At 40.8% G+C, this 14,829-nt stretch overlaps 1 non-coding gene across 1 annotated transcript; it reads left to right on the plus strand.

Annotated features, from left to right (window-relative positions):
• Positions 1-12,952: 12,952 nt before the first annotated feature.
• Trnaf-gaa (transfer RNA phenylalanine (anticodon GAA)) lies at positions 12,953-13,025 on the plus strand. The gene has a single exon. It is a non-coding gene; the product is annotated as a tRNA-Phe (tRNA).
• The last annotated feature ends 1,804 nt before the right edge of the window (positions 13,026-14,829 follow it).

Raw genomic sequence — 14,829 nt, forward strand, 5'->3', positions numbered from 1 at the left:
TTCTTTTTTTTTGTTGTTCTATTTAGTTATATATGACAGCAGAATGCATTTAGATTCATTGTACACAAATGGAGTGCAACTTTTCATTTCCCTGGTTGTACATGATGTAGACTCACACCATTTGTGTAATCATACATATACATAGGGTGATGATGTCCGTCTCATTCCACCATCTTTCCCTCCCCTCCGCTCCCTCCCCTCCCTTATTCCCCTCTGCCCAATTCAAAGTTCCTCCATTCTTCCCTTACCCGCTCCCCATTATGTATCGGCATCCACTTATCAGAGAAAATGTTTGGCCTTTTGTTTTTTGGGATTGGCTTATCTCACTTAGCATGATATTCTCCAACTCCATCCATTTACCTGCAAATGCCATAATTTTATTCTTTAAGGCTATTCCATTGTGAGTAATATTCCATTGTGTATACATACCACAGTTTCTTCATCCCATTCATATATTGAAGGACATCTAGGTTGGTTCCACAATTTAGCTATTGTGAATTGAGCTACTACAAGCATCGATGTGGCTATATCACTATAGTATGCTGATTTTAAGTCCTTTGGGTATAGGCTGAGGGGTTGGATACCTGGGTCAAATGGTGATTCAATTTCAAGTATTTCTAATACTGCTGTGTTTGTAGCTAAACTTGCTGTGTTCTAATTGACAATTTTTTTTTTTTTTTTTTTTTTTTTTTTTTTTTTTTGTACTAGGGATTGAACTCAGGGCCACTTGACCACAGAGCCACATCCCTGCCCTATTTTGTATTTTATTTAGAGACAGGGTCTTACTGAGTTGCTTAACACCTCACTTTTGCTGAGACTGACTTTGAACTCACAATCCTCCTGTCTCAGCCTCCCCAGCCGCTGGGATTACAGGCATGCGCCACCTCTCCACAATTTTAAAAAGGTTTTTCCCCAATGACAGAAGACATTCTTTTCAACCAACATAGCCACCTTTCTTTCCTAAATTTTGAAAGCAGGAAGCTCCTTTCATCATCTTGACTTAAGTCAATTTGGAGGAGCCCAAAAAACAATTTTAATTCTTGGTTTCTTCGACTCTAAAATACTGGACAGCCCTCCAAATCAATGTGTGATAACACTTCTGCACTTTGCTTAGTCCCTCATCTATTGATTTGGAATGAAAACATTGCTCTCTTAATGAAGATGGTTGTGAGAAATATATCTGAGGTGTAAGAAGAGGGAAAACACATTTACAGATTAAATGCTGAATAAAAATAATAGATATTAAATAAATATTAAATAAGCCCTTGAGAAACCTATTTCTAGAAAAAAATATAAACTTGAATCATTGACTCTGGAGTTTCGTCCACATTTTAAAAAAATAAAATTGGATGAAAATACAAAGCAATTTTTCTTTGCCCAGAAAAAAATACCCTCCACAGCAAAATATTCATTTGAGCTCTTTGGTTATTACATATCAAATGAAAATTCTAGTGAAATGTATATTCCCTTAAATTAATCTTCTGCAAATTTTCCTATTGCCCTTGTAACATTCTAAATAAGTATACTACCTCTGACTTACTCCCCAAATATTTCAGTTGTCATAAAAAAGAATAGTGTACTGCACAGCTAAAATTAAATCCGTTGAAAATTCTCAGGAGTTGGGATTGTGGTTGCCTAAGTTAATGGATTAATCAAACCATAGTTTTAGATGATGTTACTGCAATATTCTAATTACTGCAATCTGATTTCCCTTAGTAATTGTGAAGGTCAAAACTGAAAGCTTGATTCAAAAAGGAAATTAAAAGTTAAGAATAAAAGACAAGGCATTTTTATAGTCAGCATATGTCATAATAGATTATTAAGTTGACCTTGTAAAGTTAAAGATTTCACTATAAATCACATTGGAGTTGACTACAAGATATGGAAACTCTGGTTCCAAATCCTTGAAACTGTATATTTCAATAAATTGTATTTTTCAAGAAAGATGATTAATTTTATACTAAATAAAAAGCTATGTATACATTTTTTATGCTTTTGTAAGACTTTCAAAGTAAAAACAAGACAGAAAATTTTTTTGTCAGACTATATATTCTGATCTGATGATTTAAAAAATACGGCTTTGTGTGTACATAACCAAATCTTAGCAATAAATGCACAAAGAGGCTACTAAGGCTGATTGTGTATTTGGGGAAAGGCCTCTCTTGCAAAATGTATCCCTGGTTACCTTCCTATGCCTAAAATCCCATTAATAAGAAACAGTGTTCTTCAGTCTTTAATGAAAAGTAGTATTAAAATTCAGAAATTTGGGGGGCTATGGTTGTAGCTCAGTGATAGAGCACTTGCCTAGCTCATGTGAGGCACTGGGTTCAAGTCTCGGCACCACATAAAAAATAAACAGATAAAATAAAGGTATTGTGTTCATCTATAATTCAAAATATTTTTTAAAATTTCAGAAATTTCTAGGATCTGTAAGATAGACTAATATTTTAATATTTATATTTTTTCAAATAAATGTTTTTGGTAGTGCTGGGGATTGAACCGAGGGCCTTGCATGTACTAGGCAAGTGCTTTATCTCTATGCTCAGCCCTTTAAAAAGAATTTTTTAAAAATTCTTAAAAAAAATTTTTTTTTAAAAACTTTTGATCTTGCTAATTTGCCCAGGCTAGACTCAAACTTGAAACCCTGCCTCAGCCTACCCTGTAGCTTGGACTACAGGTATGAACCATCATACCTGCCTCTCTCTTCAAATTTTGTTATGACAAATTTGAAACATACAGGGAAAACTGAGAGATATAGTTTCCACCTGGATACAACAATGTTGACATTTTGCTCTAATGACTTTTATCTCTATATGCAAGAGAGTGATTTGAAAGTGTTAGTTATGACAGTTGAATTCAAAATACTTCAGCAAAACAATAGTATAAATAATGACCACATCATTTCATACATAAGAAATTGAGTCATTTCCTACTATTCCGTACATGTGTTCAGCTCTCCCCGTATTTGTTGTTGTTTTTCTCACACAGTATCCAGTAATGATCCAAACATTACTGTTGGTGATGTCTTTTTGGTCAATTAAATATAAAAGCTATCTTTCCATCTTTTTGATGTTTTAGTTTTTTCCGTGACTTGACTATTTATTTTTAAGTTTTGCTGTGCCTGGGATGGGACCTAGGGCTTCACACGTGCTAGGCAAGCACTCTACCACCAAGCCACCCTCCCAACCCATCCTCCACCTTTTGAAGACGGGAGGCCAGCTATCTTAGAGAATGTCATATTCTGGGTGTATCTGGTCATTTCTTCGTGGTGTCATCAATCTCATTTCTCCATTTTCTAGATTTCTTACAAACTGGAAATTAGGTCTTGAGTGGCTTCAGGTCAAACATTTTCAACAAGAACCCTTCAGAGGGTTCTTTTTTTTTTTTAATATACTTTTTTTTAGTTGTAGATGGACACATTATCTTTTATTTTATTTTTATGTGGTGCTGAGGATCCAAACCAGGGCCTCACACGTGCGGGGCGAGCATGCTACCACGGAGCCACAAGCCCAGTCCCCAGAGAGTTCTTCACAGGGTTGTGTGTATTATACACAATCCATCCAGAGGCTCACGGAGTCACGTGGAAGGACTTCTATTTACACTGACATATAAATCATTCTTAGCAGGCCCTTTTCTGGGGCTAGACTTTTATTTGGAAGCAATTAGACCTCAAGATTCTCAGAGCAAAGTTGGCATAAAAGTTCTTTAGGGGCTCAGGGACTTTGCCAGTTTAGTGTAAGTAGCAAAACTTGAGTACTGAGTAAGGTCATGACAACTGCTGTCTGAGGGGGATTGATTCCAGGACCTCCAAGGACATAAGGCTACTCAGGTCCCTGATACACAATGTTGTATTAACTGTAGCTGATACACATTGTATACTTTAAATCATCTCTAGATTATTTATGATACAATGTAAATGCCGTGTAAATAGTTGTCCTACTGCAACATTTATGGACAAATGGCAAGAAAAAATGTATGTGTTCAGCATAGACATACTTTTTAAAATTTTTTCAATCTGTGTTTGCTTGAATTCAAGGAAATTGAACCCTCTGCTATAGAGGACTAATTCTATTCCCAAAATATATATTGATCATAGATCTAAACAAACCTGTATTCCAGGCATGGTGCAGCATAGCAGCTTTGAACTGGGACCTGAAACCTACGTTCTAGTCCTACCTCTGTCCCCCAAAACTGTGTGTCCCTGGGAATCATTCATCTCTCTGGGCTTCCATGGATTCACACCTGGAGTAGAGGCCCTGTCTCAGATGATCTAAGCTTTGTTCTATTTTGTAAATATTACTCTAGCACCAATATGATTGAATGCCAGGATATATTTCTTAGTGAGGTAAAGAATAGCACTTTGATTTTGCTTCTTGTATTCCTTATGGAACAAGCAAGAAAGTATCCATTATTCTCAGATTGAAACATTGATCTTTATTCCATTATCTAGACAATTATTGCCATCAGGGCAGAATGTGTTGTCAGAAGAGGGGCTTTTGTCTGTGGTGTGATGGAGTCCTACCTGCCTGTCAGGAAAGGATCAGATATTGCATCATCCTTGGGAAAAACAGAATGATGGGGCTGGGCTGCAGCTTGATTCCCTTTGGAACTGTATGCAACTTTCTGTGACTGGGAAAAATCTAAGCTAACTTTTCCAATTGTTAATGTTGGGACAGGGTTGGAATGCTGAGGGGGGAATCTGAGGTTAGAGCCCTGCTTTCTGTCCCCCTAGTCTGGGAAAGCTCTGGACCTGTGCCCTGACCTCTCCAACCACAGAAGGAAAGTGAGTCTGTCTGGTGAGGCTCCTGCCTCACCCTGCATTCCTGCAAAAATCCTGACCACAGGAAGCAGCACAGGTTTGCTCTTCCTTGTTTTCACCTGTCCCACCCATCCACTGACATCCCCTTGATACACTCGGACTGTGTGCAAGGGCAGGGAGGAAGGGTAGAGAAGAGCTGACTTATCTCTGTTTTTTTATAACAAATTTTACATTCTGAGTCCAGGTGCAAGGGGGTGTAAGCTTTGTCTAATGGGAGGAGATGGAGTTGGGGGTAGGGATACAAAAAGATAGAACTGGAGAAGAAAATGAAAGCAGTGGAAAGTATTGGGAGGAGAACTTTCCTCCTACTAATTTAGGGTACAGTAGGGGGGGGGCTTGCAAATTAACTTACAATAGATGGATTAATGGAGAAAATTGTGATTCACATGCATATAGGATCATTCAAATGAAGAGAATGGCTAAACAGTTAGGGACAAAAGTTTGTGCACCAACTTAATGAGGAGAGTGGAAGAGAGACAAACAGTTTTTAGGTGCATAAATGAAAAGTACTACAATTTGGCTTATGCAATTTCTTATCCAGCTGCTATTAGTCTCCTTTCTTGCTGTAAGCTCCCCAGAGAGGAGACTTAGGACAGCTTCCTTCTTGGAAGGCTGTGCCTTTACAAGGAAAGCCGAGACGTCTGCATCTCAGATGTCTTTAGTTTTAAGTAATTTTTAGACCATTTTAGGGTTGCGAGACCCCTACAAGTCAAGGAATGTGAGGCACCTTCCTTTTCTGAGCTTCAATGTCAATGGTCAATGTGTTAAGGGACAGACAAATGTAAATGGTGTGAACACAAGGTTTTTTTTTTTTTTTTTTTTTTTTTTTTTTTTTTTAGCCATAGTGGAACACAAGGTTAACAAGGTGAAGAGAATAATTCCATAAAACAGGCCCACACAAGCTTTTTTTTTTTTTTTTTTTTTTTTTTTTTTTTTCAAGAAGCAATTTGCGCAAAGCTCTGCAACTACCTGTTATCTGCAGGAGAAATGCAGGTCTGAGATGATGTCAATGGAAGGAGCCCAGGAGACTTTTGTGACCAGATTTGGAAACTCAGAGAAATAAGAATGATTTCTGCTAGCAATAGAAGCTGTAAGAATGTATGGTTAAGAATCCAATTAGAACTGGTCAGCATGGGCCAAGGTGACCTAGAATTGCCATGGCAGTGGGTACTTGAAAGTCTGACATCTTGCTGTCAGTCCAAAGTCAAGAGGCGGACCTGGGAGCAACTCTCTGGAAACTTCTCTGGGATTCCCAATAAAATTGGAGTGCAGGAGAAGCACATTGTCCCTCTCCTCTCTGAGAGAACCCACTCTCTCCCTCAGAGAATCCCCTCCCTTCAATAAACTCATGCCTATTACTCTGAGTGACACATTTGAAAATTTCTGACTTGGTCACAAGAATCGGGGTATGAAGGGAGGTCTTTGCATTGCCTCAGTTTCTCAGAAGGTCCCAGCTCTGTGACAAGTGAATACAATCTTGTGCACTTTATTGGGACAAAAGAAAAAAAAAAACTGATTTAATTATGGTTTCTTCCATTTTTTAAAAAATCAAGGGATTTAGGACACTCCTATATTGTTTATTTCATCTGATTTCTTTGGGTGAATAATGAGGACTTAATCAGTGGCTGAGGGTGGGCAGATGGGGAGATGGGGACAGTTGGGAGGAATACAGTTGGGAGTCTGGCCCACTTCATCAAAAGGGAGAGACAAGCAATTAAACTAAGCAGTATTTAAAGAGCACTGAGTCTCTCAAATTTAAGTTCTGGAATCCAAGTTTTCTGGCCTTTAGGGCATTGTGCAAAATCCACATGGTTGGTTAGGTGTTTGGTAGATGGATGTGGGAGGATTGGATTAGAACATTAAAAAAGCTTGGTAAGTTGTTCTTGAGTATAATTTACTTAATTGTTTCTGGCTTGGTAAGTATACCCAGAGGCTTTATATTGATGCATGTGATTCAACAAAAATAAAAAACAATAAGGTCTTCATCGACTTGTGGTTTAATGACTTTAAATAAATTAACTTCTTGTGGATCAATTCAGCACACTGATGATATTTGCAGTCTATTAACTTTTTTATAATACTTTTCCCATAAGTCACAACTTTAATATATAACTTTGGAGAAATCATTTTGCATCCATCAAGCAAAGGTATTGTTTTCTACATGCAGCAAACTTCAAAATGCATAGTCATGCACATAAAAAAGCATCTATAAAAGAAGGCTGGGCCCCAGCCCTAGATTCCAATTTGAGAGTTAGATTCTCATGCCAATTATCAATTGAAACAGAGTCTGCTTTATTAAAAAAAAAAAAAAAAAAAAGGAAGAGAATTTGATGTAAGGTGAAGAGTATGTTTTATGGGTGAGCAGTCAGTTGTGTAGCAAATTGTGTAGCTACTACAGACTGAATTGTGTCCCCCACACCCACAATGCATAGTTGAAGCCCTAACCCTCAATGTGATTATTTTTAGAGATAGGGTTTTAGGAGGTAATTAAGGTTAAAGAGGTGGTAAAAGTGGGATCCTAATCCAATAGGAATGATGGCCTTATAAGAGGAGGTAGCTTTCTCTGTGTGCACACACATGCATGGAAAGAGAAGGCATTGTTGGTAAGTCAGGAAGAGAGTTCTCCCTAGAAACCCAATCAGCTAGCTCTTGATCTTAGACTTCCCAACCTCTGAACTGTGAAAAACTTCACTTCTGATGTGTGTAAGGCACCCAGTCTATGATATTTTGTTATGGCAGCTCAAGCAAGCTAATACAATAAATTGCAGCAAGTTACTTAGAATGTTTCTGGGCCTCAGTTTCCTAATATGTAAAATTTTTGGATCAGGCTAAATAAGTCCAAGTTTTCTTCAAGCTCTAACTGAAACAGTCTTGACTTCAGGAGAAAGAAAAAAATATTTGTATTAAAAAAATCTGAGTTTCAAATTCTCAGAAAAATTACAAGATGGCACAGAGAAAAGAAGTTCCATACAGATTTTACCCAGATTTGCCAACTTTAATATTGTCCCTATTTATTTTTTCATATTTCCTCTCTGGGTATGTATTTACACATAATATGCACACATTTATTTTTTGAACCATTTGTGAGATAATTATCCTTGAATAATTATCACGTGTATTTCCTAAAAACAAATATATTTTCCTGCTTGTGGTTGCCAACTTCATGCAACTGAACAGTGATATAATATTTATCTGATCTACAACTCATGTTCCAGTTTCACCAATTGGCCCAATAACATCCTTAAAGACATTTCCCCTTGGGAGTGAAGTCAGTATAGGATGAAACATTGCAATGGGCTGACCCGCCATCTCTTTAGCCTCCTTGCATAGGGGCAGGTCCTCAGCTTTGCTTTCATGATCTTAATACTTTTTGATGAATACAGGCTGCTTATTTACTAAAATGACCTTTATTTGAGTTTTGTTACCTTCTGATTGAGTTCATCTTTTGCTTCCCTGGTTGGATACTCTCTAAGTGTGTGGTGTTCTTTTTAGGGCATTGCATTAGGGGGATCATGCTATTTGAATGCCCCTTCGATGGTGATGTTAATTCTGATGATCAGATCAAGGCTTGTGCAGTTTCTCCACTGTATAGCTGCTATTCCCACCTTATAGTTTGTTTGTTTGGTACCAGGGATTGAACTCAGGGGTGCTTAACCACTGAGCCATATCCTTGGTCCTTTTTATTTTTGAATTTTGAGACAGGGTTCCACTAAATTGCTTAGGGCTTGGCTAAAATGTCGAGGCTGGCTTTGAACTTGCAATCCTCCTGCCTCAGCCTCTAAGCCACTGGGATCAGCTGTGTGCCACCAAACCTGGCTCCCCTTTGTAATTATTAAGCAAGTTATGGAGAGACATCTTGAAACTGTGCACTGATGGCCTCATAAAACTTCCTACCCCAGACTTAACATCCACTGATAATTCTTGGACAAATCAATCTTTCCTGGTGCTTGGAAAATAATGATTTCCAGAGCCACCACTCCCTCCACATAGATCACTTGGCACAACTCAGGGACAAGTAGAATCACTCCCTGCCTAGATACTGCACTTGTGCTCATGGGTTGAGACTCATTTTACTTACTCCGTTTATTCTCCTTGTTTATTGTGATGTTCAGAAAGTCCCAGTTTGAGCCAACAGGAGCCATTCAAACTGGCTCTTTGTCCTTTTCACATACCCACATCATATTTTTAACCTTTTTGAGAAATATTGGTTAATATCAGAGGCAAATAAAAATAAGTGCTCTGTGTGTATGTGTGTATATATGCTGTGGGGTCTCAGGAGCAAAATTAAGGATGGATAATCACTCGACAACAGTTCAAAAGTTTATCAGATGTTTTAACCATGTACAATATACTCTTTACTTTTATTAGATCTGCTTAGTTAGTTCTCATAGTTTTCATAGTTATCATAGGTAATTAGACTGGAACTGGCCAGAATCCTTGGGCTAATTGGGAAGACAGGACTGCAGCCTATGAGTTTCTTTCCAACCTGGAGTCTTCTTCTACATCCTTAACCCTGTTTTTGAATGCCAACTTCTTTATCATCTGACCCTTCTTACTATGACATGTGTGCACATGATCACATTTTTGCTTCACTTGGCACATGGCACTTGGTCTCCATAGACGTTCTAATAGTTCTTCTTGCCTCTGCAACCAAGTAAAGTCAAGTTTTCTAACTAAGTAACAATTTTCATTCACAAACTTTCTCTGCTCACAATGTTCTTAGTATCTTGGTATGTTTTTTCCAATGTCCCCAGGTCAAAAGAAATACCCAACACTTCCTTTTATTAAGTACTTGGGTCCAACCAATAAGCATTTATGTCCCACAGCTATGTAGCCTCTTGAAAAAAATTATAAATTGAAAGAAATGTTGTATTTTCATTTAATTCTTAACCACAATTACTTATCATTGGGATGTGTGTGCACCTTGGGTACAAAGCTTCTCAGGCCAGCTTCACAATTTCTCAAGGAAGAAGACTGAATACCTCGACCTGAATTTCCTATATCCCATTCATTGATTTTCATGGGCACTTGCTTTTTATCATGAGACTAGACAGTCTAGCTTTGCAAAGAAATGGCATCCCTGAAAGAAATGTAGAGTGATCTACTGCGGAAGATTTCAACTGCCTGAAACTTTGCAGGGTCCCCAGTATGTCCAATATGACTGTCTCCTTCAAAAATGTTAGGTGTTCTGCAGAATCCCTGTGGATTCACTGCAGCAGCCCAGGGCGCATGGCAAGGTAGTTTGGGAACTGCTATAGTTTGAAACTGCTTGGAATGGAACCACCATTTGACCCAGCTATCCCACTCCTCGGCCTATACCCAAAGGATTTAAAATCAGCATACTACAGAGATACAGTCACATCAACGTTCATTGCTGCTCAATTCACCATAGCCAGATTGTGGAACCAACCTAGATGTCCTTCAAAAGAAACTGTGGCATATATATACAATGGAATATTACTCCGCCATACAGAATGATAAAATTATGGCATTTGTAGGCAAATGGATGAAATTGGAGAATATCATGCTAAGTGAGATAAGCCAATCTCAAAAAACCAAAGGACAAATGATCTCGCTGATAAGCGGATGATGACATATAATGGGGGTGGGAGGGGTTAGCGTTAGGGTTAAGGTTAGATTTAGGGTTAGGGTTAAGGAGGGTGGCAAGAATGGAGGAAGGAAGGAGTGTATAGAGGGAAAAGAGGGGTGGGAGGGGTGGGGGGGGAGGAAAAAAATAACAGAATGAATCAAACAACATTACCCTATGTAAATGTATGATTACACAAATGGTATGCCTTTACTCCATGTACAAACAAAGAAACAACATGTATCCCATTTGTTTACAATAAAAAAAAAAGAAAAAGAAAAAAAAAAGAAACTGCCCATGTGCTTGTTCTCCCAAATGGAGCTATTGGGGGGTGATAGACCTATAAGAGGCAGGGCCCAGAGGGAGGTCTTCTGCTCATTAGGAGCCTACCCTTGAAGGGAATAGTGAAACCCCACCTCTTCATTCTGAGAGAAGGTAAATGGGCTTCCTCCTCCTGTGCTCCTCCATGATGCACTGCCACTCCCAAAGCAAGGAGTCCACCAACTATGAACTGAAACTTCCAACACTGTCTCCCAAAATAAACCTTTTATCTTATCAAGTTTATTTATCTCAGGTATTTGTTACAGTAATGGAAAGTTGGCTAATACAGGAACCATAGTGCTAAGTCTCAGAAACTTTCAGTTTCCTTTGTAAAATAGCAATAGCAAATATTTGCTTGGTATTAAAAAAATCTTTGAACTCATCATAAAACTTGTGTAATTCATTATGTAATACCAAACTGAAGTTCTTTTTCACAGTGTTTATAAATCAGCTATTATACTATTTATTTTCTGGTCATTCCAGGACATTTTAAACTTTTGATGGGGAAATGGTACTACTGTAGTGGGATTCTGGGACACTCCATGCAATAAAGAGTGTCCTGGGAAAACCAGAACATGGTGGGTACCCAGCTTACCCATTACACGCATCACAACCTTACACTCTGAAATCAGCCTTTACTCAACATATGATCCCTGTTGTGATGTAGTTTCCATTGTCTCATAATTTGCCACAGGATCTTATTAAACTGTAAAACACAATGTTATTGGTCACACTCTTTCTTCTTCATGTCTTACTCCTGTCCTCCATTTACCCTCAGACCCTGCACTTTTTCTTTCTCCTGTCCCCACCCCAAATCACATCAAAACTTACCTGCCACTTTCTTAGTCACCCAGGGTTTGATTTTCCAGGTGACAACATGTGAAGCTACCGTTTGCTTGGGTGACTAGCAGAGCAAGAAAGGGTAACACTAACACAATGTCGTGGATCCCACGTGTATTACTGGGCCCCTCCATCTCATACATGCATATTTTCAGGACAGCATTCTTAGATTAGATGTTAATCTAAAGACAAGACTTGTAAAATTTAAGAAGCTCAGCTACAGCATGATTCAATCCAGGCAGGCAGTTAACAGTAAAGAGCTGCCAACTGGTAACCCAAAGAGTCGCTGAAAATAATTCAAGTCTTTCCTGCAGTATTTTCAGAATGTGAAAGGGACATTGTGACTATGCAAGAAAATCTGTAAAAGTTCTCTTTTCCTGCCTCCTTTTAAATGTACCGTGCTCACTAAGGCGTCTACTCCAGACTTCTTCAACTTTACGCCCCCTAAACCTCTCTCTGAACTTCTCCAGCTCTAAGTTCTCTTGGGTCTCTCCTCTTTTAGCCACTGACTTCTAAATCTCAGGCTCTTTGTGTTTGGATATGGCACAACCAAGGAGCTCAGAAAGAGACTTTTGCAGAAGGGGAGGAGAATTGGTGGTAACAACAGAGACTCAGACACTTCTTTCTTTTTCTTTCCCCTTTGAATCCATCCATCCATTCATCCAAATTGGTTGCGAAGCTTCCACTTTATTGCAAAGCTCTAATGAGCAAGTTAAAAGGGCGGTAACGTGAAAGATCCTTGCTTTGAGATAAATCCAATTTAATTGGAGAGGATGAAAAACAGAACATAACAATAGGATGTTGGGAACTGCAGAATGTCCTAGCCTGGCACGTAGTGGGGTACTTGAGGAATATCTGCGACTTGTGTTAAGAAGCAGCATTGACATTGAGCACTCGTCCTTCACGAGCTGGCCTAGCTTTTGCCAAGCAGGCTCCACGCAAAGGGATGGTTTGGTGGGCATTCCAGCACCCCGGTGCACAGGAGTGTGCAAACTCCTCACCGGAGGCCGGCGGATCATTCTTGCCTCCAAGGCCCCATCCACTCCAGATAATAGTTTTTGCACCAACACTGCTCGTCGGTGGGGCCCTGGAACTTTCCCGCACGGTGAGGAATGTGTAGCTGGGAATTCTGGTCCCTACGGACCCCCAGATCGGGTGTCCCAGGAACCCGCCGCGCCGCCGCCTTCACTGCCCTTGCCGGGGCTGCAGGCGCTGAGGTTGTCGCATCTAATCCTGGCTGGGGAACGACGGGCGGGAAAACGGTGACCGTTGAACAGGACAAAGAATAAAAGCGGAACTTTCTAAGTGCTTATGAGAAAGAGCAAGTGCGACAGTTGGGCGTGGAGTGCTCAGTAATAGCTTAGCCAAAGGCCTGCAAAAAAGGCGCCGAAATAGCTCAGTTGGGAGAGCGTTAGACTGAAGATCTAAAGGTCCCTGGTTCGATCCCGGGTTTCGGCAGCCAGGTTTTTGGTTTTAATCGGAAGGGACTCAAATTCCAGAAGACTCTCACGTCCAGAGTGTCCTGGAGTATTCGTTCCAGCTACTAAAGCGCTGGCCGAGAGGGTGTGCGAGAAACGGCACCGCGATTCCCAGCCAGGAGGAACCGCAGCGGCTCCGCATGGTCACTTCCGGGCCCTTCCGCGCGGGCGTCCGAGGCGCTGGCGCGCGTGCGCGGTGAGGAGCCCCGGCGCCCAGGGGCCGCCCGGCGCCCGGGAGACCCCGACGTCCCGGTCCCGGCGCGCGCCGCCGCCGCCCCGCCCCCGCCTCGGGCACGCGCGGGGTCGACGGGACGGGGCAGCCGGGCGGGTGCGAGGACGGAGGCTCCAGCAGCGAACGACTGCGCGGTCTGGGGGGCGAGCGGGACAACTCAGTCCCCAAGTTCATTCCATTCCCGGCAGGCCTCCGCCTTTGAAGGAACAGCGAAACCCTCCGGCGCACGCAGATGGCCCCTCTGGCATTGCCCAGGGAGGGAGCCATTCTGGTTGGGGGGCCCGGAGCTCTGGCTCGGGTGGCGCGACCACGTTTTTTTGTCCAGTGGTAAAGGAGTGGCAGCTCTACAGCCCCTAACCTTTTAAACCGCGCAACTGTATTTAGAGTCTGGACCGGTGGATCTTAAAAGTTGGTACCCAGACTAGTAGCAGCCTGGAAACTAGTTAGAAATGTGAGATTCGGGCTCCGTCCGAGGCACACTAAAACTGTGCCCAACATTAGTTGTTCACACCAGTTCACTAGGGGGGGTCTCATGTAGCTTAAGTTTGAGATCCACTGATTCACACTTTCCTTTCTCTACTAGCATTTCTGTTTGCTCGACAATTGTGATGTAAAACTTGGACGCACTTATTTATTTATTTATTTTTAGTATTTTAGCTTTAATATTGTGTGGGAAGCAGGGAGGGTACAGGAGGGCATCAGCTTCCCCAACTGATAGGAGCCCACCCCAAGGCCAAACCAGGTGTTGAGAAGTAAAGAAATGGAAGCCTGGCGCCTGATTTTATGTTGTTAAAACATAAAAAGTTCATCCTGAACTGAGCCAGGGTGCAGGGGTAGAAATTACAGGGATGCAGATTTGAATTAAAGGAAGAGGAAATTTCAATCTATTGGAATCACTTAGAAAACGAACTAGTGAGGTTAGTGGGTGGTGAGTCAGCAGACGTAGATGAAAGACAATCACTTATGAGATAAACATTGGACCTGGCTTACTTTCTGTTTTGCCATTTTGAAAGCAAAAGGCAACTTAGATTTATGAAGTACCATGTGCTCTCCGTCATTCATTCCTTCACTAACTGGACACTAACTACTGACCTCCAACTATGTGAGGGACATATTTTGCTTGTCATTACCAGCCTATGCAGTAGCTGTCGTCATCATCCTCATTTTACACCTAACAATTACTTAGGAATTGCAAGGATTAACCCTGTGTTAATCAGCTTTTCGTATTGTGACCAAAATACGTGACAAGAACAGCTTAGAAGAGGAAAGGTTTATTTGGCTTATGATTTCAGAGATTCTATCCATGACTAGAAGCATCATGGCAGAAGGGTGTAGCAGAGGAAAACTGCTCACCTCATCATAGCTAGGAAACAGTGAAAGTGTGTGAATAACTGGGACGAGTTATAGTCCCCAGGTGCACACCCCCAGTAACCTACATCCTGCAACCCCACTCCACCTGCCTACAGTTGCCATAGAGTAATCCATTCAAATGATTAATCCATCAAGTGGATTAATCCACTGGTGAGATACAGCTCTCATAATTCAATCTTTT

The sequence above is a fragment of the Sciurus carolinensis genome, chromosome 5 (genome assembly GCF_902686445.1).
Source record: "Sciurus carolinensis chromosome 5, mSciCar1.2, whole genome shotgun sequence".
Classification (NCBI taxonomy): domain Eukaryota; kingdom Metazoa; phylum Chordata; class Mammalia; order Rodentia; family Sciuridae; genus Sciurus; species Sciurus carolinensis.